The sequence below is a fragment of the Apis laboriosa genome, unplaced genomic scaffold (assembly GCF_014066325.1).
Source record: "Apis laboriosa isolate Shangri-la unplaced genomic scaffold, ASM1406632v1 scaffold18_cov149, whole genome shotgun sequence".
NCBI classification, from domain to species: domain Eukaryota; kingdom Metazoa; phylum Arthropoda; class Insecta; order Hymenoptera; family Apidae; genus Apis; species Apis laboriosa.
Window position 1 is genome coordinate 1,616,190 of NW_025222233.1, and position 22,093 is coordinate 1,638,282.

Consider the following 22,093-nt stretch of genomic DNA (forward strand, 5'->3'; position numbering starts at 1 on the left):
AAGAGGAAGAAGAAGAAGAAGAAGGAAAGGTGGTCGGATCGATTTTGGAAAAATTACGTGGCGAAATTAGCCGTTAGGCATCGAGAGGCTTACCTGCATCCGCCGCCCCTGCATATCGCCACGTACCGACGTCGAAACCAAACCGCGTCACTCGCCTAACTGTACATAGGCTTGTGTACACCGAGGTACCGGTACACAGCTACGACTACCAAACGGTCGTAAAACCATGAATACGTGAAGACGTTTACACGTGGGCCACTATGCACGGGTCTATGCGTGTACAGGTGCGTAAAAGCACCGTTGCACGGCCGACGAAGGCGAGGCCAAAAGTAAAACCGAATTCGTTTTCGGTAGGTCTTCGGCCTGCCGCGTTTTTTTCCCTCCTTATCTCTCTCTCTCTCTTTCTGTTTCTCAGCTTTATCTCCTCCTTTCCTTTCAACTTATCATTTTCATTATTCTCTAATCGTCGTCTCGTTATCGTCGTCTCGTTATAAAATCGAGCTCGATCGAGGAAAGGGGTCAATCCAAAAACGAAAGTCGCGGACACTAGTTGAAGTGTTGGCGCGATGAACGCGATCGATAATTCGGTTGTAAATATTCGGGATGGATTAATGTGACGCTGGTAACGAAGGGTTACGTCCTCTGCGATTCTTACGTAACCCAAAGGCGAAGAGATGAATCGGGGCTGCCGGGTCAGAGACATCAGAGCAGGTCTCGCAAGTTCAACAACACCTCGAAGGAATCGAAGGAGCGGAATTCGTTGAACCTTGAGAGTTTCGTATCGAGGGGGGGAGGGGAGCGTTACGTTGCGCCGATCGTGATTAATCGCGATCGAGCTAGACGGCCCTGAATTCCAAGTATTCTTTCCATCGATCCGAAGGATTGGATGATCGAACGGTGCTCTCCTGTTCCCCGTCCCCGATGAAGTCACGAACGGACCGTGACCAAAGCCAATTTTTCCTCTTGGCTGAATCGTGCCATTCGAAACTCGGCTTACGTATCCACCGATCTTTCTCTCTTGTTTTATTATTCCTCGTTCCTTCCTCGTTCAGAAGGATGAATAGTATCGTAAAAATTTCGTTTCGAGCAGAAGAAACTTTCGTTAACTTTTTCTTTTCTTAAGATTCTTAAAGTAACGTAAGACGTCTTTGACGTCTTATACTACTATCCCCGAAGAAGAGATTAAGATTCGTTACGTGCGTTTAGAATAAAAAAAAAAGAAAGGAAGGAAAGGAAAGAGAAGAAAGAAAATCGCGCGAAAAATCTTCGATATTTGTGTTTATATGAATAAGGAAAAGATGGTCGAGCTCCGTGACCCAAATCGGAACGGAGTAGAGGTTTAAAAGTGGTCCGACGGCATAGCAGCGCGTATCGTTTCGCAAAAGTACAAGTGGAAACGGACGATGGCTGGCCGGCCGCGGTGGAAGCGACGTGGCGCGCCAAGGCAGAGCGCCGCTCTCGAGTAGTTGCGATCGACGTCAGGCCGTACGTGGCCGGCCAGCTTTCAATGGGGACACGTGATCGGCGGACTACGGCAGTGGTGGAGGTCGACCGGCTGGTTCGCCGGTCTGCCCTCTCTTTCTGTTCTTCCCGTTCTCGGCCGAGGACCTCCTCTACGTACGCCGTGGAGTCACGGACGACCGCTATATCATTTTCGCTACCGGCCTGCGCGCCTCGGTTCACCGTTCTCGTCGGTTGTTGAACCCGACTCTCTTTGCGCGCTGCATAACCCATTTTGTAATAGCACACTTCGAACCGTGGCGCACCGGTATCCTTTTCCCAAATTCACGCCCGTGTGTACGCTCGATCGCTCGCATTTAATACAGCTGTCGTTTCGCCCGGGACGATTTATCTCGGTATCCGAGAGATTTCCTTCGGGTAAACAACAAATTTCGAGAAAATTTTTTATTCGCAACGAGGAAGAATTTGTCGTTTTTCTTTCTTTCTTTCTCTCTCTCTCTCTCTCTCTCTCTCTCTCGGTCGGTTGATCCATCCATCGTTGGCGAGATCCTTCGAGAATTGTCAGAGCGGAGAAAGAAATCGGCGAGATTTTTACGCGCACGAGTGAAATGAATTTGTACTAGGTCGCAGGTTTCCATTCTCGTCGGTTATTGAACTTGACTCTCTTCGCGCGCTGCATAACCCATTTTGTAATAGCACACTTCGAGGCTGTCGGCATTGTTTCCTCAAAGACAATTTACGCTCGGTTTCCATTCTTTCACCTCGAACCTCGACTCGGCGACGAGCCGTCAAACGCGCATATGAAATGGACATTTATCTTGGAAACGAAACGAACGAAATCTCGGTGTTCGGCGCGTGTTCAATTCCCTTTTGCCGTGTGCCCGATTTCAAGCGAAGGAAAGGCGGATTTTCATTTTCCTGCACGGTCGATGAACTTGGCACTCGTCGTACAGCGACAACCCATTTTGTAATAGCAGAAATCGCAGCGGGGCCCGCACATCTTGTTACAAAATGGACTGCGTAACGGTGTCCTTGCTCGAGATTAATCGTATTATCCTTTCTTCGCCCGCATTTCTTCGCAACATCGTTTCTTCCAAACACGAACTCGGTTCAAAATCGTGGGAATCGGTTGGGAAAAGCAAGAAAAAAAGAAAAAAAACAAAAACAAGAAGAAAGAAAGGAAGAGAGAGAAAAGAAAAACATAAACGTAACAATAAAGGAGGCTAAGAGGAGAAAAGCTGACCGCTCGAAGAAACGTTCGCGTTCGCTATCCGCTTTGCCACGGTAAAAAGCAAACGAACGGGCAATCGGTTTGCGCATTGGGAAGCGAGGAGGAACACGGTTGTACCGTTTCGAAAATTTCCCTCCGCATTCCTGCGGTCTTTTCGCTCCTCCTTTGTCCATGTAACCTATTTCGCGAAAGGAACTCGTGGAACATTTGCGCGCCCCAATGCAACGAAACCAATTGTTGTTCCACGCGCGTGTTCCTCGTTCGCCTCTTTTCAAACGAAGGCACAAAGGACCAAGCCGCGTGAATCGCTCGTTCCTCCTCCCTTCCTCCTCGACGACAATGAATTTCTTCACGGTTCGCGTAAAATCCGCTTTTAAAAAGTGAAAATCCAGAGGGCGGGAAGAGACCCCCCTCTGATATACAATCGCGTGCAATTTTATCGTTATATCGCGTTTTTACGAATTTCATTAAAAAAAAGGGAAGAGAGAAGGAATGGAGGGGGGGGAGAAATTATTAGCATCCGGATCTTGGATGACGACCCTGATATGAGCGAGTCGTGCACGTCACCGAGTACCGACCTGCGGCACGACGCCGGAGAAATTGTCGTAGCCAGATAAGAGCGTCGGTTATTCGGGGGTATTGTGCTCGACTCGCGTGGCGTAAGGCAGGTCAGGCATACACACTCCTATATCTCGTTCGAGGAGGAGCTTCTACTTCTCTCGAGAGGGGAGATTCCCGAATTTAACAATTAATTAAACAACGAGCGAAACAAAACTTGGAAGCAAACTTTACGTCACGAATTTTTCGAAAAAAAAAAAAGAAGGAATTATGAACGATTCGAATTTTATTAAAAAGTGTATTGCGACAAAAGTGATGGGGAGAGGTATTATATACTCGTTAACGGATGTTTCGACAAGATTGCAACGCGAAGGAAAAAAATGATATTTTGTTACGCGTCGCGAGGATTGCAGTCGGGCTCGTTCGATGGAACACGTAACGCGCATTTGCGCTTCCGGTCGATACCTCCGGCCGATAAAGCGTTCCTCGTAATCGTTGTGAAAGAGATTAAATAACGGAGTTTGTCCGTTTCCGCATTGAATAGCACGAACTTCAATGTCAATGTCAGTCGCCCTTTCACCTTATATAACGAACGAGTGCGCTCGACCGACCGCTAGCTCGCTCGCTCGCTCGCTCGCTCGCTCCTCGCCTCTGCATATTACTCGTTTAATCGCGTTTCGAGTCGGACGAAACGAAATAATTCCCCTTCGTTTTCGAACGAATATCGTTTTCGAACCGATTAATCAAGGATTAACCAATTGATCAAATTTATCGAAATTGTCCGATTTTCAATTTTTTTTTTTTTTTTTTTTTTTCCCCTCTCCTTTCTCCAACGAGAGGGAAAAGAAAAAGAAAAAGGAAAAGAAAAGAGAGGAAGAGAAAGGAAAGGAAGACGATGCTGCGAAAATCCTGGTGATAAATCGTTCATGGTATTAAGAAGAAATTAGAAGTTAACTGCGCGACCGTTTTGAATTGCAAATCGGCATACTTGCTCCAACGTTGCGGCAATCGTTTCTTCTAGCTAGTTGTTGCTTATTCAAAGTCGTTCACGGGTACTCGAGAAAATGGAAATTTTACGTGGTATATTTTCTAGGTAAGTGTACCTTCCTCCGGTATCGCGACGATAGTAAACTGCGTTTATTGCCGTGGAGAGAGTAAAGGATAGGTCAGCCTTGAACGCTAAATTTAACCTCGATACGTGATTACCCGGTGGACATTGGGAAAAAGTGATCCAGGAAGTACATAAAATCGTATCGAGACCGCGTCGAATTTGTTCACGATCGAGCGTTGTTCGTACACCTTCCTATCGAACAACTTCCTGTTTTACACTCTTTCGAGATAGCCCATCAGCTGCCGCGTTTCAGACCACGCAACCATTTCGTCCTTTTCCTTTTTGGATGTAAACTATAATCTTCAACGTGCTCGCCACCGTCGATTTAAATTGAATTCGAGGGATCGAGCGAGGTGAGCGTGAACTCGACAAAATAAATAAATAAATATATATAAATCAGATTTTAAGAAGTATATATTTTTAAAAAGCAGCAAAACTCTGAAAATCTCCGATGATAACGTGCAAGTGTAACAATTTAAACCGAATAATACGTGGATATTCGAATCTTTTTTTTTAAAAACGAGGTGGAGAAGAAAAAAAAGGATATTAAATTTAAATAGACGAATTATAATACGCGATGTGTAAAAAAAATTTCGAGCTCGACGCGGTCGAAGAAGAGAAAAGAGAAAATGGAACGGAAAAGTGATGAAAACGGAAGTTGCGTGTATAGGAAAAGTGTGTTTTGATCGTGCTCAAGAGTAGCTCGGGGCTGTCGACAGGCTGTAGAGCAAGGCTATAGCGCAAGCAAAGTGAAGCGAAGGGAGGGAATCTCACGGCTGATGGCTGGCCGTGACTTTACTCAACTCAGCCGGCACTCGGGCCGGCGCAACGCGTCAATGTAGAACGGTCATTGACTCCTGGTGCTCGGCTCGCGAGCCTCCTATATACGTGCAAGCTCGAGCCTTCCTCCTTCTCTTTAACCAGACGCGCTTCTGCGCGATGCGAACACCCGGTACGTGGCTTATACGTGCCTCGCCATTCCTCGTCATACTTCGGCCTTCTCCACTCGATCATCCAACCATTCCACTCATTTTTGCCACGTTTATTTACCTCTCAATGACGATCAATTCGATCGATCCAGCTCCGCGCTCGATCGATTTTTTCTTCTTTTCTTTCTTTCTTTTTTTTTTTTTTTTTCTTTTATTCCCTCCTACTTTCCACCATTCATCTCTCTAAGAGGGAATTTTTATAAAATGGTCGATCTCTTCCATTTATATATCGATAATATCGATCCTCGTCGTTCAATCCCCATTCCTCTCCACAATACAACTTTTTGATTTTCCTACTTCGTCATTTTATCGCCGATTTCCGGATACCGGGCCAGAATCTCTTCCAACATCGACTCGAACAACGTCGTTTTCCCTCGATAATGATAAAGCGCGATGTAGGGCGGTTATTGGCTCTTCGCGCTAGACCCACTCAAGACCCCCCTTGCGCTCGTGCGTACACACTGCTCGCCATTCACATCCGCGGGTTTCACGCTCGAAAACAGCCACCCGGTGCATCATACGTGCCTCCGCTACGAGAGATCCGCGATACTCTGAGGGTTTTTCGGTGCACCGAGCATGGTCACAAGGTAACGATCATTTTTCTTCCCCCCTACTCCTCCTCCAACAACAATCTCGCGAGGGGCGATAAAACGATTTCAGAATGAACATTGGCGCAAGAACATAGGCGCAAGTGTTGGCGGCATCGGGCCTTCGTGTTAATGACGTTTCCACCGGAATACGAACGTGTTTATTTTTTTTCTTCTTCTTTCTTTCTTTCTTTCTTTCTTTCTTTCTTTCTTTCTTTTTTTCCTCTCCTTGGTTGACCTTGGAATCCGGCGGGAACGGAGGAGTTTTACGATATTTTTATGGAAGATTTACGCGCCGCTGCCGCCGCCAACTTTATCGCGGTAAATTCTTGCGGAGAACAGGGTAAGTGAGAATGAGGAAGTGAGTATAATGGGCTTTATAGCGGGGCGCATCCACGCAGACTCGCGCGCACCTCGCGTTTAACCGGTCCTTACGCACCTTCTTCTCGATAATATTAACCACGCCGGCGATAAAAATAATGACGTTGATAATCGCGATAAATTCGCTGTTTGATAACGAGGCTCTCCCCCCTCCCCCTCTCTCTCCACCCGATCATTTCACCAGACGGGAAGGGAAATTTAAGGAATTCGAAGGAAACGTCGTGGACATTGGATTATTTACATCGATTCGGAGATAGATCGCGAGAGGATCGGATCGTCTCGTTGCTACCGAGGAGGAGGAGGATGTTGATGTATTCCGAAATATATATATCGAATCGAGAGGAGAACATTTTTTTTTTTAGAAACATTTCGAATGGGTCGATCGTTCACGCGGATAGAAGATAATTTAATTGGAAAGTTCTTCTTTTACGGTAAACGTGTCAACGCGCGATAATTAATAAAGAGGAGCGCGTGAAACGGGACACCGTGTATATATACACCGGACGGTCATCGTTACGGTAGCGCGTAATACTTTACGGTTCGGCGTATGTATTATCGCGAAATCGCAGGACAAGCGCAATTTTTGCATGGAAAATGGCGCTACGGTACTTTCAGCCTCGCCGCTCGCCCGCGGCGAACGAATCTAGGCTAGGCCTACGAACGACACGGTCATCGACCACCCTTGATTTTTTTTTTTTTTTTTTTCCTTTTCTCCTTCTTCTTCTTCTTTTTCTTCTTAAAGACGGAGAAAGCGACGCTACTTCTGCCTTGTACTAATTAGATTACGACGAGATCAAAATATTCGAGGGGGGGAGTTGAGGGGAGGGGAGGAGGAAGAGGAGAAGTGTCGAGAATTATCTCTTCTTCGAGCTCGAATTATCGTCTCCGATTTTGATTTAAAAAATTTTTTTTTTTTTTCTTTTTAAATTATTTACGTTTTCTACTTTCTTTCTTTTATTAAGATTATCTTCATAACGCGTATATATATAATTCCTTCCCATGTTTATTTACCATTTGAAAAATAATAATAAACGGGATGTTTCGAATTAAATAATAATGAATAAAATAATAGAGAAAAGAAAATAATAAGAGAGAAAGAGAGAGAGAAAGGTTCTTCAAATCATTCGGATACATCTTCTTGACTTTCGACACGAAGTGGCCCGTTTGAAAAGTGCAACGACCGTTCCAATAAATCGACCGCCCCCGTCCCCCACCCCAAAATGATTACATACACGCGAGTTTGCAATGACCGCGGCTACGAACCGCGGTCTGCGGATACCGTTATGTCACATTAGTAGGCACCTGCAGGCGTCATTATCCTCTCCCACAGCGTGCCATTCTCAAAATCGAAAACCACTTATCCTATAACGAGGCAGAAATCGATTCTCTCGTTTATGCTTTCCTTGAATATTTTTTTTTTTTCTTTTTTTTTTCTTTTTTTCCCTCTCAACCGTTCGCGTGACGGAATGCTGCCGGATTTAAACGGAATTTCATTTAATTCAGGGCATTATGTTAATTTTCCTGTTGTTGTCTAGCTTTCCCACCTTGTTATCCTATTCCATTTTTTTCCCTTCTTCATTCTCTCACGAAGAAAGTAAACGGAATATGATTGTTCATCTTGGGATCGGCGATGAGCTACGATCGAGCAAACGAAGAAGAATGGAAACACGAGGCGGTTCGACAGATTTTCGAACGAGGAGGAGGAGGAGGAGGAGGGGGGGCCAACCCGTGCACCGTTATGTCATATTAGGAAATACGCGCGTTTAACGGTGTTTCTCTATTCGCTATTTGACGCTTCCTACGTGATCCAATCCGTTTACCAACAGGTCGATAACGAGCGAATATATATTTTTCAATTGGAAAGAACGACGATTTTTTCTTTTCTCTTTTTTCTTTTTTTAATTTGCAAAGTATCGCAGATCGATCGACTTGTTGTCATCGCGTTTGAGTCGCGTTCATCGGGAATTTTACGAGGCGGGGACGAATAACGAACAACGCGCAACGTAGACGAGGATTGCGTTATCGCTTTTACCGTTCCCTTTCCTTTTTTTCTTCTTCGGGCTTTGAGTTTGGCCCTGGTACCGTTAGGGCCAAGGCTCTCGAAGAATCGAGCGTGAAGAAACACTTTCTGTATTCGAAGAGCTCCTTCTATGACGTAACTCTCGACGCACTAAAGGGTCGTTCCAAGTAACGCTTTCTTGGGTGTTATTTTATTGCTACTACCGTTCTTAGCCCGTCAATTGTACCCGAGAGATGTCGTCCGATTGTCATTCGGATGTCATTCTCCTTCGTAACAATTTTCCTCGATTCATTGTTATATAAGAAAGAAAAAGAAAGAAAGAGAAAAATTACGAAAGAAAAATTTTCGATCGTTCCTTTCGGGTAACAACGATAATAAAAAAAAATAACGGCAAGGGCCTACTTTTACTAGAAAGCAAATTAGAGGCAGATCGTACGGACGATCGCCCTTTGATTGAACGCGTGAAATTTAAGTGACGGTGTACGTGGGGCGTCCGTTACGATACGCGAGGCACGAAATATCACGGAATACGAAAAAGGGGGGGCTCTCCGTCACTCACCTTGGACGTCTCCCCGCGTTCGAGCAGCAGGCGGCGAACTCCTGACACAAGGCACGGCAAACTGTCAAAGTTCACAAGTCAAAGTCACTGACATATCTTCAGGCCGTGACACAGGTCGATCCGTCAGCGGTCACTAACAGCGAAACCTTGGCGACCCGAGTCGATCTCATCGACTCGCTCTCGATCGGATCGGATCGGATCGGACGAAACTCGGAAACTCCTTGGCGAGTTCTTCGACTTCTTCCCTCTCGGCTTTTGCCCGCCACCCACGTCCCGCGTTCTCCACTCTCTCTCTCTCTCTCTCGCTCTCTCTCTCTTTCTCTCTCTTTCTCTCTCTCTCTCTCTCTCTTTCTCTCTCTCTCTCTCTATGCGTCCCGAATTGCGCGGACTCCGGAAGAGGAAGTCGCTCCTCGAGCCGAGGGAGGACCGGAAAGAAACAGGGATGGACGACGACGCGCGATTCAACGGCGATAAGGTCGATCCGTGCGGGCCGATCCGCCGTCCATGGATCCGCCGTCGCTGTAAATATCCCTGTTTTCCCGCGGGCTCGGTCCACGCCGCGTCCAACAGAAGAAGCGGATCGGAATCACGCGCGGAGGACCTCTCCTCGCTCTTTGGCGAAGAGGACTGCCTCGTCCTTGACGTACGGTCGTGTACACCGTGCGAAGCCGCGTGGTTCGAACTGACGAGTACGGCGGGTAAGGTGAGTCTAGGTGTCTCCTTGTGTACGAACCGCGCGCGTGTACGCACTAACGTAACCACGTTACCGTCGCGTTTGTTGGTGTGTGAGTCGCCGGGAGGACTGCGCGGCGGAGGACGGGTGGCGAGGAAGGAAGAGAAGGCCCGTGCTCCGCTCGCCTCGGCTCCACGAGTCCTCCTCTCGACTTCTTTTCTCCCTCCCTCTCTCCCTCTCTCTCTCTCTCTCTCTCTCTCTCTCTCTCCCTCTTCTCTTCCCTTCTCTTCGATCCTCCGTTCTCCTTCCTGCTGCTCCCTTACCTGCGTGCTCCCCTCCAACCCTCTTCGTCTTTCTTCAACAAGTTCGAGAGAAGCTCCTTCCTTCGATTCTCGTCCCTTCTTCCTCCCCCTCCTTCTCTCGCCTTCTTCTCTCTTTCCTCGTTCTCTCCTTCCTTTCTTCCCTCTCGGATTCTCCTCGCCTCTTCGTTCCTGCACGAGAGAGGAGGAGGAGGAGGAGGAGGAGGAGGACGACGACGAGGATGACGACGATCACGACGACGATGACGAGGACGACGAGGAGGACGACGACGACGATTACGACGACCACGACCACGACCACGACGACGAGGACGACGAGGTGGTGCAGCCGTGGTACGTTTCGTTCGTTCGGTTCAGTATTCTCCATCGACAGAACCAACGGTACTCTTCCCCACCCCCTTCGCTCGCCTCGCTACGGCTCGCCTCGGCTTCGCTCCGAGTTCTCGCTCCTCCGCTACGAGAGAACGCTACCTCCTTCTCGTTCCTCCTTGTCCCTTTCCACATCCTTCCCTCCTCTTCTCTCTTCCTAGCCTCGGCCACCTCGAGTAACCCTCCCTCTCTCCTCCCTCTCGCCCCTCTTTTTTCATTCGCTCGCTCTCTTTCTCCACTGTTTTTCTCCACGCGCCTTCCCCCCTCTACCCGTACACAAGCGTACGGCCCTCGCTTCTTCCGTCTCCCTCCTCCGGCCGAGCTCGCAACCGTGCCTTCCTTCTCTTCTGGTTACTGACCTCCGAAAATACAAGCCGAAGGACCAAGGCGTACACGTACCCCTCCCCCTCGCCCTCTCCTCCATCTTCCCCGCTCTTTTTCCTCTCTAATCTCTCTCTCTTTCCACGCGTCTTCACCACGACGCGAGAAGGGGCACCTTCGAAAAGGGAATTCCTCGATCTCGGGATCTCGAGGAAGAAAGTCGAGAAAGAAGGACGCGATCGTGCCCTCTCGAAAATTTTCCTTCGGGTCGATCTTCCTCTTTGAAGGGAGAGAGAGAGAGTGTGTGCGTGCGTGTGTGCGTGTGTGTGTGTGTGTGTGGTAGACTTTTCTCGACGTTTCACTTTTTCCCATTCGTTCCAAAGCGTTCCAACCTCGAAGCGTGACAAGCCCGAGGAAGGTCTCTCGAGTCACGCAAAAAAAAAAAAAGAAAAAAGAAAAAAAGAAAGAAGAAGAAGAAGAAAAGAAAAGAGAAGAATCGAATCTCCTCCTAAAGATCGGTTTAATTATGTAACTTTAATCGGCGTGTAGTTCTTTTTTTTCTTTTTGTTTTTTCTTTTTCTTTTTTTCTTTTTTTTTTTTTTTCCTCCCCAGTTCTACCTCTCCTCTCTTCCGCGTTTCTTGCCTCTCTCTGGTTACTGACCTTCGGAAATCCGAGCTATCGGCCGCCACTCGTTTTCTTTTCGCGTTTCTTCGGCTTCGTTCTTAACGGCCGAGGAGCAACGACGGGGAATCTGATGTTGATGGAAAAACTCGCGGATCGATCTTCTTCCCGTCTTCCTTTCTTCGCCGCGATTTTAATTATCGTTCGTTACCGTTATAGACGTTTACTCTCCTTTTATCCCTCTCCTCCCCCCTCCTTGCCCATCCATTTCCGTAACCTCGATTATCCATCACCCATTATCCATTTCGTCCGTGATGATACGATTCGATTACTCGTGCTTTTGTTATGTTGAATTAATTTGAACCGACGGGGATAGAAGATGAAGAAGAGGAAGAAGAGGAAGAATAGGAAGAGGAAGAACAAGAAGAACAAGAAGAACAAGAAGAAGAAGAAGAAGAAGAAGAAGAAGAGGCGAAGGCAGCGCGAATGGCGCGCCGCGTGCGTTCACCGTGAATCGTCTTTCCGGGCGTTAAAGTCTCCGCCGGGCCTTCGATGCCGGCGCGTCCCCGAGAGAGAGAGAGAGAGAGAGAGAGAGAGAGAGAGAGAGAGAGAGAGAGAGAGAGAAATACGAGACCCTGGACAACCAGGGTCGATTTATCGACCTTTAATGCGTTGCGTAAGAGGTCCTCGTCCCACGAATAATACGTTTCGCTCGTCGCGCTGCCCCCTCCCCCTCCCCTCCCCTCGGCGTACAATCGTAAATTTGAAAGTCGATTGAAAGTAACGAGCTCCTCCGCGCGAGAATCGCGGGTAGGATGACCGTGAATGAATTATTCCCTCCTCCTTCTCCTCCTCTTGGGGAGAAATCGCAAGAGAAGGATACGCGAGACAAGGAGAGTAGAGGAAATGGCAATGATAACGAGGAGGTGATAAGATTCGCATCGGCCGCTTTTACGTAATACGAATATATATATACACGAAAACGTGTATATAGATCGATCGACCGTGTCTCCCAAATTACTCCTCCCCTTGGGATGGATCTCGAGTTACTCTTTATTTATTTCTCTCTCTCTTTCTCTCTCTCTCTCTCTCAATCCATCGTCGCGGTGAAGAATTTCTATCGAGTCTAGAACGCGTCTAAGGTGGCTCGTTTTCTAAGTAGCGTGACAGATTAAAATGCGCGAAGGGAGACGAAGCGTACGGAATGGATCGATGTCAATCGTCTCCGGGACGAGCGTTGTCGCAAACCCGTCCTTCTCAACCCGCTCGTTCTCGAGATTATCGTACGGATTATCGAAAGGGTTTTAATCACTTATCGTATCATTATGTCAATTGTTTTCAATTTGGAAGGAAATTTCGTTTGCTCGAAAGGACTAGGAAGTGGAAGAAAAGTAAAGAGAGAACGAAATCGATACATGCACGGAACCTGTGTATCCCCGTGGAATGGATGATATCGTTGAGGGGCTCTCGTCGGATTTGGAGATGATCCATTTCCTAGAAACTGGAAGAGGAGAGGGGGAGGAAGAAAAGAAAAAATTGGTGGACGATGAATCTGCGAAGGAGGAGAGCGATCGGCCGTGGTTTTACGCGCCGAGCGGGTAACCGGAACGGAACGGAGCGGAGTGGAGCGTTCGCAAGTGGTTACTGACCTCTAGCATCGAGCACTCTTACGCTTGCACTACTTAGCTAGCTCGTCGTTACCGAGCCGCCGATGATCAACGATGAATCGCCACTTTTCGTACCTTCGACGTTACCTTTTTTCTTACCCTCACCTTCGCCGCCGACCTGCGTTTCCGCTCACCGGAGACGCCGATATGCCGTGTCGTTAGAGAGACGAAGCGTCCACCGGAAGCGGTGCTGCTCTCCGATCTATGTCATAGACAACCCACGCACCAGAAACTTGCTTCTTCCTTCCTTCCTTCCTTCCTTCCTTCTCTCCTCTTCTTCATCCATCGTCGTCCTCCATTTCTCTTTTCTCTCTCTCTCGCGATTCCTCCAAAACACTACGCACCGTTTAACAGATAGGATAGGAAAGTTTTCTCGAACGGAAGGAAGCGTGTGTACAAATGGTGAGGGGGAGAAAAGTAAAAGGTTGAAAAGAGAGAAAAAAAGAAAAAAGAAAAGAGAAGAAGAGATGGAAGCCGGTGATGACTTTCGAACGTGGAAGCGCGAATTAGAATCGATCGGTTGGCAATCGGGATCGGGCAAGAAGAAAAATGGTCGATTTCCCTTCTGTTGTGATCGCGCTCGATCGTGAATCGCAAAGTATGACACGGCTCGCTCGAGAGATGTCCGCCGCGAGTTCGTTAACCCCTGAAAATACTCTCTTGGATCGTGGTTGCGTGCACGCCGCACCGGGATGCACTAGTTTACTTCTTTCCACGGAGGTGGAAGTGGTTTTGTCCCAACGGTGTGTGTATGTATATATATGTGTGTGTTTGTGTGTGTGTGTGTACAACGCGTGTACCTCACCGGTACCTCGCATTAGAAACTTTACCTACATCGGGCCAGATGCCACTCTTCCACTTCTTCTCTCGCCTCCGATTCTCCTCTCAATTATTATACACATACCACCGCCGCTCTTCCTTCCAACGAGTAATTAGTTCCCTCCGCGATTCGACGCTCCGAAATCAGGAAAGTGTATACAAACTTTGACTAGCCTCGTATTCCATCCAGACTTTCCACTACTAAGTTCGTTCGCTAAGCTCGATCGGCATGTTTCTCGTATAGATATAATTTCTTAGGAATGCTCGTTGCTTTTTTCGACGAATTTTCGAAGGGTAGTAGTAAGAACGAAATCTTACTGGAAGAAAGTATTCCTTCCGTTCCGTTAGATGGAGATTATTTCACCTACATTATTGCTCGCAGGTTGTCACTAAGTCTTATAAACCGTCCATGGTTCTTGTATTCCGTAAGGGAAGTATTTCGTACGAAAATTATCGGGATCGAAAGAAACGTGTATTTAACGTAATTAACCGCATCGTCGACCCGGCTTGCTTGCGAACGACTGGTTCGCGGCGAGAGATTTAGAAATTCTAATCCGCTTCCGTGGAATCAAGGACGTAATTGACTAGGAACGCTCGTTGACTTGTCCTCGAGTTTAAATTTCGACATCGTGTCCTCCACAGCCAAGTCTCTCGACCTTCGCTAATAATACAACGATTCGCAATTGCGTTCGACTCCTTCTCTTTCGAATCTCGATGGAATCTCTCCAATTCCTCCTTCTAATTCGAATATCGAGAATATAAGAAAAAGAGCTTCTCTCCGAGAAAAGGAAGAAGAAAGAGAGAGGGAAAATCCATTAAGCGTTCAAATTCGTTTTCGTTTGGGCCCAAGAATTCGAACAGTATACAGCCCTGACGGTCTCAACGTCTGTCTAGGCTAGGCATCGGGAGTACTGTTAGCTTTGGGGCCCGAGCGGATTGAAAGGAGAAACGAAAGAAAAAGAAAAGGAGGAGGAGGAGGAAGAAATAGTAGAAGAAGAAGAAGAAGAGGAGCAGAAGGTGGAGGAGGAGGAGGAGGAGGAGGAGGAGGAGGTGGAAAAAGTGGAAAGGGAGGAGGCGTTGGTGGTGAAGGGAGGGGCGAGAGGAGTGGGCAGGGAACTGCGTGGAATCCTAGGGTGAGCCATAATGTAACATCGAGTCGGAAACATCGTGGTTCGTCCTCGGTCGCCTCGAGGCGAGGGACGAACACGACGACGACGACGACGACGACGACGCCGTTCTCTTCGTCCTCGCTTGCGCTCGGAGACCGCTCAGAAGCGAAGTGGCACACAATGCGTAAGAGTATTTTCAGAGGTCGACGACCGCTCTGCTTCCTCGAGGCTGTCCCTAGCGATGGCTTTGACCGCGAATCGAACGGTATCGACGCCTCGCACTTGACAAGCCTTTCATCGCTCTCCGGAGGGACTCGAGGATGACTTTTACAAACATTGCCCCTCTCTCTCTCTCACGCTGGAATCGATATTCGATCACACTGGATATCGAGTATCCGTGATTGGGAATACGAAATCAGATCGAGTAGCGTTATCAACGCGCTTTCCCTTTTTTCCCGTTTTTCTTATATATATATATATCCCTTTTGTCTCAGAGTTGAATAGATTCGAATTGAATCAAAAATTACATTTACCCTTCTAGTAGTAGATTTGACACAGAATTTGGAATTAATTTTGAATTTTCATTGGACGCGACGATTTGTCCTTGGACTAACCGATTCGATGCAGCGATTCCCTCTTCCCTCGGCAACGGTTCGTAAGGAAAAAAATTTTTCCCTTACGAGGACGAAAAATCGCGGGGTTACGGTTCAGCGATTTTTTTTCGCCGCTTCGACCGGTTTATCACATTTTTAACAACCGGTTCCCTCTCGACCGTTCGATTCGCGTTACCGATTGTATGCAAAACGCACGCAACGCGGAAGTTTTTTGCGCCGCGGAAAAAGACGTCCACCTCCTCGTAATTATTATTTTCCAATTCTTCGTTTCAATTTTTCAATCCCGTTCGACGGAGATCGACGGCATTCTAAAGAGGATCGAAATGGAACCGCAGCTCTATTCCGACCGAGTGCGCCTTTCTTCTTTTTCTCTTTCTCTCTCTCTCTCTCTCTCTCTCTCTCTCTCTCTCTCTCTCTCTTGCACGGAGTTCAATGCTCGACGAGGTTAAAGTCCCGACCCTGAAACTCGCCAAAACTCGTAGATAGAATTCGTCGTCGTAGCCGGCTGGACGTACGGGTGACGTAGCGCTTCGAGCCGAGCTTCATCTCGTAGACGAGATTATTCGTCTGCCGGCCATTTCGTAACTGGCCGAGCGGCCAATACATGTGCCATCGCGATACGAAACCTCCTCCGCACTTGTGCACACAGGAAACGCTCGCTACGTGACGCAAGATCTAAATTGCCGGCAATGCACGCGCGCGCGCGCGCGCGCAAAATAAAAAAAAGAAAATAATAATAATAATAATAATAATAATAATAATAATAATAATAATAATAATAAAAAGAAGGCGCCTTTTAACACGCCTTCGTTCGTGCTTACATCGAGCGACGCGACGCAACTATTATAACGGAAACACCGTGACCCAGAAAAATATTCGTGAACTTCTAGCCAGGAGAAGGCTAGTAGCAGGAGAAGGTTCCTCCTGGGAAAAGGAGCAACGACACCGATAACGATCCTCCTCCTCCTCCTCCTCCTCCTCCTCCTTCTTCTCCTTGTTCGACTCAATTTCCGGCCGATGGGTTATTACTTTCGCGCATAAACGGGTTGTTTAAGAAAACGCAGGAGGCTTGGAGGATGGAGGGGGGAGGGGGTGAGAACGGGGGCGCCGTTTGAAAAGGGAATTCTCCCGTGACACATTCGTTTTTATCGCTATCTCCACGCCTCGGCCACGAATCTCGGCCCAGACCGTCCCTGGGCATATACGGAAAGTCGGCGAGTTGTGTGTTGCTCCGTATACGAGGCGTTGACCCGGCGTTTCGTTCTCGTACCTGGCCAACGCTCCTACCAGGAACACCAGGAGGATATTCTCCTCCGTTCCTCCGTTTCTCGCAGGTGTTGGTGCGCGTAAACAAATCCGCTTCTAACGGGCCCCTCCCCACCCCTTCGGTCCCAGGGGACGCAACGTGTCGGCTTACGTAATCGGGTCCCCGAAATCTTGCCCCTCCCCTTCCAATTCCTTCTCCTATACTCTTCGTTCGAAAGAAAGTCTCGACGTGGGGCCCCTTACGGTGTACGTCGTAAGAGAGAGAGAGATGGACGATACGTATAAAACTCGAACGAAGTTTCGGAACGATTAAGATTTGGCAGGGATCATTGGCTCGTTATGAGGGAGATAACGAGGCCGGTAAAATGCTAATACAACGATCCGTCTTATAAAATATATTACGCCTTTCGGCCAGTCATCCGGCCAATACGTATAGTATATCGTTGATGAAGAAGACGAACGCGTTGCGCAACTCGTTATCTCGTAAGTAGTACGATAGAAACCTGTGCGTGAAATGGAAATTCGAGGAAATGGCGATTCTTTCCTTTTCTTTCCTTTTCTAAATAACAAAACGTGGACGCGAAGGAAGGGAGAGGTTTGCGCGTGGATCGAGGATCGGATCGAAGGAAGAGAAGAGAAGACGGGCAAGTCTCGTCGCACCGGTGCATTCTCGGCCGTCGTTGCACGCTGGCTGGCCGTACGGACATAGTTGGGAACGAGGAAGACCTAGTTCGAAGGTAGAACGGCGCAACGGCACTAGGTCACGCATCGCAGTTCCTGAACGGCGCGGCGAGCGTTCCTGCCCGTGTGTGCGTGTGCGCGCGGAGCACGTGTGCATGTGCATCGGGCACCCGGTACGCGGCACGCATACGGGACGAGACGAGGCCGACGATAGTCGCCACGGTCGAGGAGACGAGAGAGCCTTCCCCTAGCCACCGCGACAATGGCCGCCATGAAATTTTCCAACGTTCGAGATTTTCCACCTATTTTTACCTATTTTTACCGCGATGCTTATCCTCGCCTCGATCGTGAGAAGGAAAGCCGAGTCGAATATCGCGTATACGATTTATACGATTTATACGATTTATACGATTTGACAAATATATTTACAATTTATTTATCGATTTCTCTAAGCGACGAAACTGCGTGAAGGAGAAGGGGATGTGCTTTTTTTTCTTTTTCAATGCAAAACAAGTTGAATGTCAATTTTCTTTTTTTCCAAACGACGTCACCTCCCGGACGATTTTCTTGCGAGCAGCTTCCGGTCGTAGAGCGCCCATGGATAACGATAACGGTTTCCGGAACAGGCTCGGCCTTCGTTCATGTCGGAACGTTCTCGTAGGGCTTTCACCCTCCCTGTCCTGTTGGCTCGGCCTCGAACGTAGGGGGGCGGGCAGGCGCGAGAAATAACGGTAACCGCGGAGTCGTTTTGTCCCGATTGCGTTTAGGGAACTTTTCCACTCGATGGCCAACGAAAGTACCGCGTGTGGCGAAGGAGAGCCGCCACGCGAGAGAGTGAATTTCGTCACTCCTCCTCGGTCACGATCCACGAGGAGGAGGAGGAGGAGGAGGAGGAGGAATTTACATTCGAAAGATGTACTGTTAAGCGGCCGCTCGAAGCGAAGGTGAAACGAGAGAGGAGCGGACCAACCCGACGATCGATCGATCGGGTTGAATGGGATGTAAAACCGATACAAAGAGGATCGATCGTTCGCCATTACGAATCCCATCGCTTCTTCGATTCCAATTAGCGGCGAATAGAGAGGGTTCGTTCGCCCCTCTCGATTCGAGCCGATCTATTCGAGGATATATAATTTTCCGAGCGCGTTAGCGGCCCATTGTTTAGAGAACACTGGAGGCGAAGTTGGGCTTTCCAAAGGGGCGCGTGGGCGGCGAGGACGAATTTTTCTCGCCTCGGCCGGGAGGAGATGGACGCGAGGATGACAATGCGGATGGGGAATCTCGCCCAGAGAGGGCAACGACCCCCTCTCCGCGACGAGAATTGGCGAAAATTTGAGAGGAGGAATCGGATCCCTTTGTAAATTAAATCAAATTCGAGACAAACGAATGAAACGAAACGAAGGGAATGAACGGAGGAGGTAGAGAGAGAATTGACGATCCCGTTGATTTTTCAGGTGGCGGGCACACGCGAGCGGATCCGAGCGGAGCGCGATTAAAAGTGAAGGCTGTTGACCACGTGGCCGGAGGTCATAGCGGCGTAGGCAGACGTTACTCTCTTCTCGTCTGGTGGAAGCGAGCCGCGAGGCCTGGGCTGCGCCTCGCCGAGCGGTATGGTAAGTGTGTTAACAACGTAAGCGGGGTGAACGCCCTCGATAGACCTAGACCCAAAAAGCGCTCGTTCCATGGGCAACTGCCACCGGCACTGGGTTAAGGCGAAGTCATGTGACGTGGTGCAGGCACATAAGTCGTGCACGACGCACGCACACAACGATCCGCCGCTGTTACTTTCACGTGTGCGTATGCGTCCGTTTTCTGTCCGAGCGCGCGCTCCCCGGGGTTCGTCGGCCTGTGACCATCTCGCGGAATGCCACGCGGAATTGTTTCCACTCCGCGCTTCCCTTCGCTTCGCTACCTCCACTCTTTCCACTCTACCTTCTCTCTCTCTCTCTCTCTCTCTCTCTCTCTCTCTCTCGCGATCTTTTATATTAGATACGTTGGAAGAAGATACATAGCTCGATCGCGGACAATCGAACCACGAAAACTCGTGGTTTCGAAACGACGTGGACGCGAAAGTTAAGAGGTCCCGTTTCGACCGCTCCCCGAGATTCGTCGACTCGCTGTCCCAGCGCGTCCAAACACTTTCCTTTCGATTGTTCATCGCCGTACACAGAGAGAAGATCGGCGATTCCCGTCCCGACGACTTTGCGCGGTTTCGGGCGAATTTGGAGCGAGCCGAGCACGGATCGATGGTCTAAACGTTAAACAGAGAATTTCCCTCGTTTTCTACGATTCCTGTTCCACATTTCAACCGAACTGGGCGCGATTATCCGCTCCGGGCGGCCGTCGAAACGAAACGCAACGATGCTTTTTCCCCCCTTTTCCCCCCTCCCCGACCGAGTAAACGAATTACGATTATCGACGCGTGAACCATCCGTACTCGACCTCGTCGCGACGAACGATCAACGTTTTCAGGTCCAATAATCCTGGGCTCCTTACCAAACTGCCCTGAAAGAATAGAAATTAATCCTCCCCTCCCCACGAAATATATTTTTTTTCTCCTTCCGTTTCTTCTCCTTCTATACACGTATCTCCAATTACGAATATTTCCAAACGCCAGGATTTCCTCTCGATCGATGAAAACGAAGGAAAGCTCGCGGGGAGCAGGAAATCGACAAGGTTTCGCTCGATCCCTGGACGGGGAAGACGGTGGAGGATCGGGGCCGGCTCGATGATTATCCAGGCTCGCATAACTGGCGGTGGAAAGGTATGGGACTCGCGTATAGTAGCGAGTCCCGGCGGTCGGTCGGTCGGTGGATGTAAGTCCATCCTTGATGGAGGTTACTCCGGGCCATCGTCCCACATCTCCTTGGATATGAACTTGTGTCTTCGTTCGACTTGCCTCCCGGCCGGCCGGCTTCTCTTCCCTTCGCTTCTCCTTCCTCGTCTCCTTCGTCCTTCTTCCTGCCGCCTTCCCCTCCACGCGCTCTCGCGCCACACCACCTCGCAACAGCGCCATCCTTCGTCCTCCCTCGCCGTCCTCCCACCACCCTCCGATCCTCTTCCTCCTCCCTCTTCCCTCGACAGCCGCTCGTCTCTCTCTCTCTCTCTCTCTCTCTCTTTCTTTCTCTCGTTCTCTCGCAGCTATTTCCACTCCTCGCGGAATCCGCTCCTCCCCTCCACCGAGGACGCACGAGGCTTTTCTCCTTCTTCGGTATTCCTATCCCCCTCCTCTTCCTCCGCGAGGATTCACTCCAGTGGCGTGAGTTTACTCGCGAGTATATCGAATGCCGATTCGAAGGTCTCCCTCTGTCTATCCGTCCTTCGTTAAGCTTGCTCGACTAACGGAGATCGGAAGAGGAGGAGGAGAGATTTCGGAGGGCTGTGCGATTTTCGATTTGTTACGAAGATACGGAATTGAAATTTTGAATTTTCAACTTTCTTTCTTTCTTTCTTCCTTTCTAGAAAGAAGAACTCGGAAGAAGCCTGGGATTTATTCCGCTGCGCGGAAATGAACCCTCCTGATGACGAATCCTCCTTCTCGACTCGTGTGGAGACGAGTAGTCACGAGATGCGCGGAGAGGTGAATGGAGGGCTCGAATAAAGAAAGTTACGTCACTGTTGGCTGGCGAACCGACGACTCCCTCCCGACTGCCCGTCGCAGGAGCGGCACACGCACCGCGGAAAGTCGACGGACAAGGTAGCCGCGACCCGGATTACGAGTCATCGCTTCCCTTCGCACTTTTCTTTACGGGGTCAAGGCACTCGCGGTTCCGAAAGGGAGGAGGAGGAGAAGGAGGAGGGGGAGGGGAGGGAAAAAAGTTGGCGAAAGAAGCGGTCGGGATCTCCCCTCCGTCCCTCCCTCCGTCCTCTCTCTCATCCTCGATCAGATCCGTGATCGATGAGTTTTTCGATCCTCGATCTCGTTTCTCGCCGGATGGAGAAGAAGACGAGTACCTGAACGAATCCCTTGTCCCTCCCGCAGATCCACATTTTTCGTTCGCTCGTTTTAAAGATTTTTCTTTTCTCTCATTCATTCTCTCCCCCCTTCCCCGACGACGACGACGACGGCGACGGCGATAACGCGACGTCGGAAGCGGGGGGAAAATTTGGCACGGCTATAAATACACGAACGGCCGCGGGAGAAATGATAATAATGCGCGACGCATGGCGAAACGTCAATGACCAAGGATTCGGGGAGCGGTGGCCAGGTAAACGGCCCGAACGTTGAACCGACGAATGACCTCCGACAACACCGGCCTCCGTTTTCGCCGCCGAAATCACCGCGGAATAATGTCTTTACGGCCTCGTGCTTTCGACTTTTACGACCCTCGTTAAATGAATCTCTTCCTTCTCCATATACTTGGAGCTTTTCAGCTTTCGTGACCGAGAAGGAACGGAGATTGCTTTTTTTTTTTTTTCTTTTTCTTTTTCCTTCTTTCGTCGTCGTGTGGGATCCCTAAAACGCGAACGTTTTAACAGCACACCGCTGCTCCGATATTGTCGTTGGTTGGAAAACGTGATTTACGAACTCGGGCTATCCTCCTTCGTCTTTTCGAATCACGTTTTTTTCTTCCTTTCCTCTCTCTCTCTCTCTCTCTCTGATACGTACACGTCTTCTTCGTTTTGAAAACGTTTAAATTTTTTGGAACCATTCGGATCTGGCATCCGACCGTGACCTCGAACGACGTTTATACCTGGTCATCGTAAAGGCTAGGCTGTCCTCAACATCTTTAAC

At 49.0% G+C, this 22,093-nt stretch overlaps 1 protein-coding gene across 1 annotated transcript in view; it reads left to right on the plus strand.

Annotated features, from left to right (window-relative positions):
• The window catches only part of LOC122712015 (protein FAM76A), a 46,007-nt gene that overhangs the window by 23,083 nt on the left and 831 nt on the right, over positions 1-22,093 (plus strand). Inside the window, exons 7-8 of the transcript XR_006346233.1 lie at positions 18,813-18,971; positions 20,821-21,055. The gene's annotated coding sequence lies outside the window, so the exon portion shown is untranslated. The remainder of the gene's footprint in view (positions 1-18,812; positions 18,972-20,820; positions 21,056-22,093) is intronic.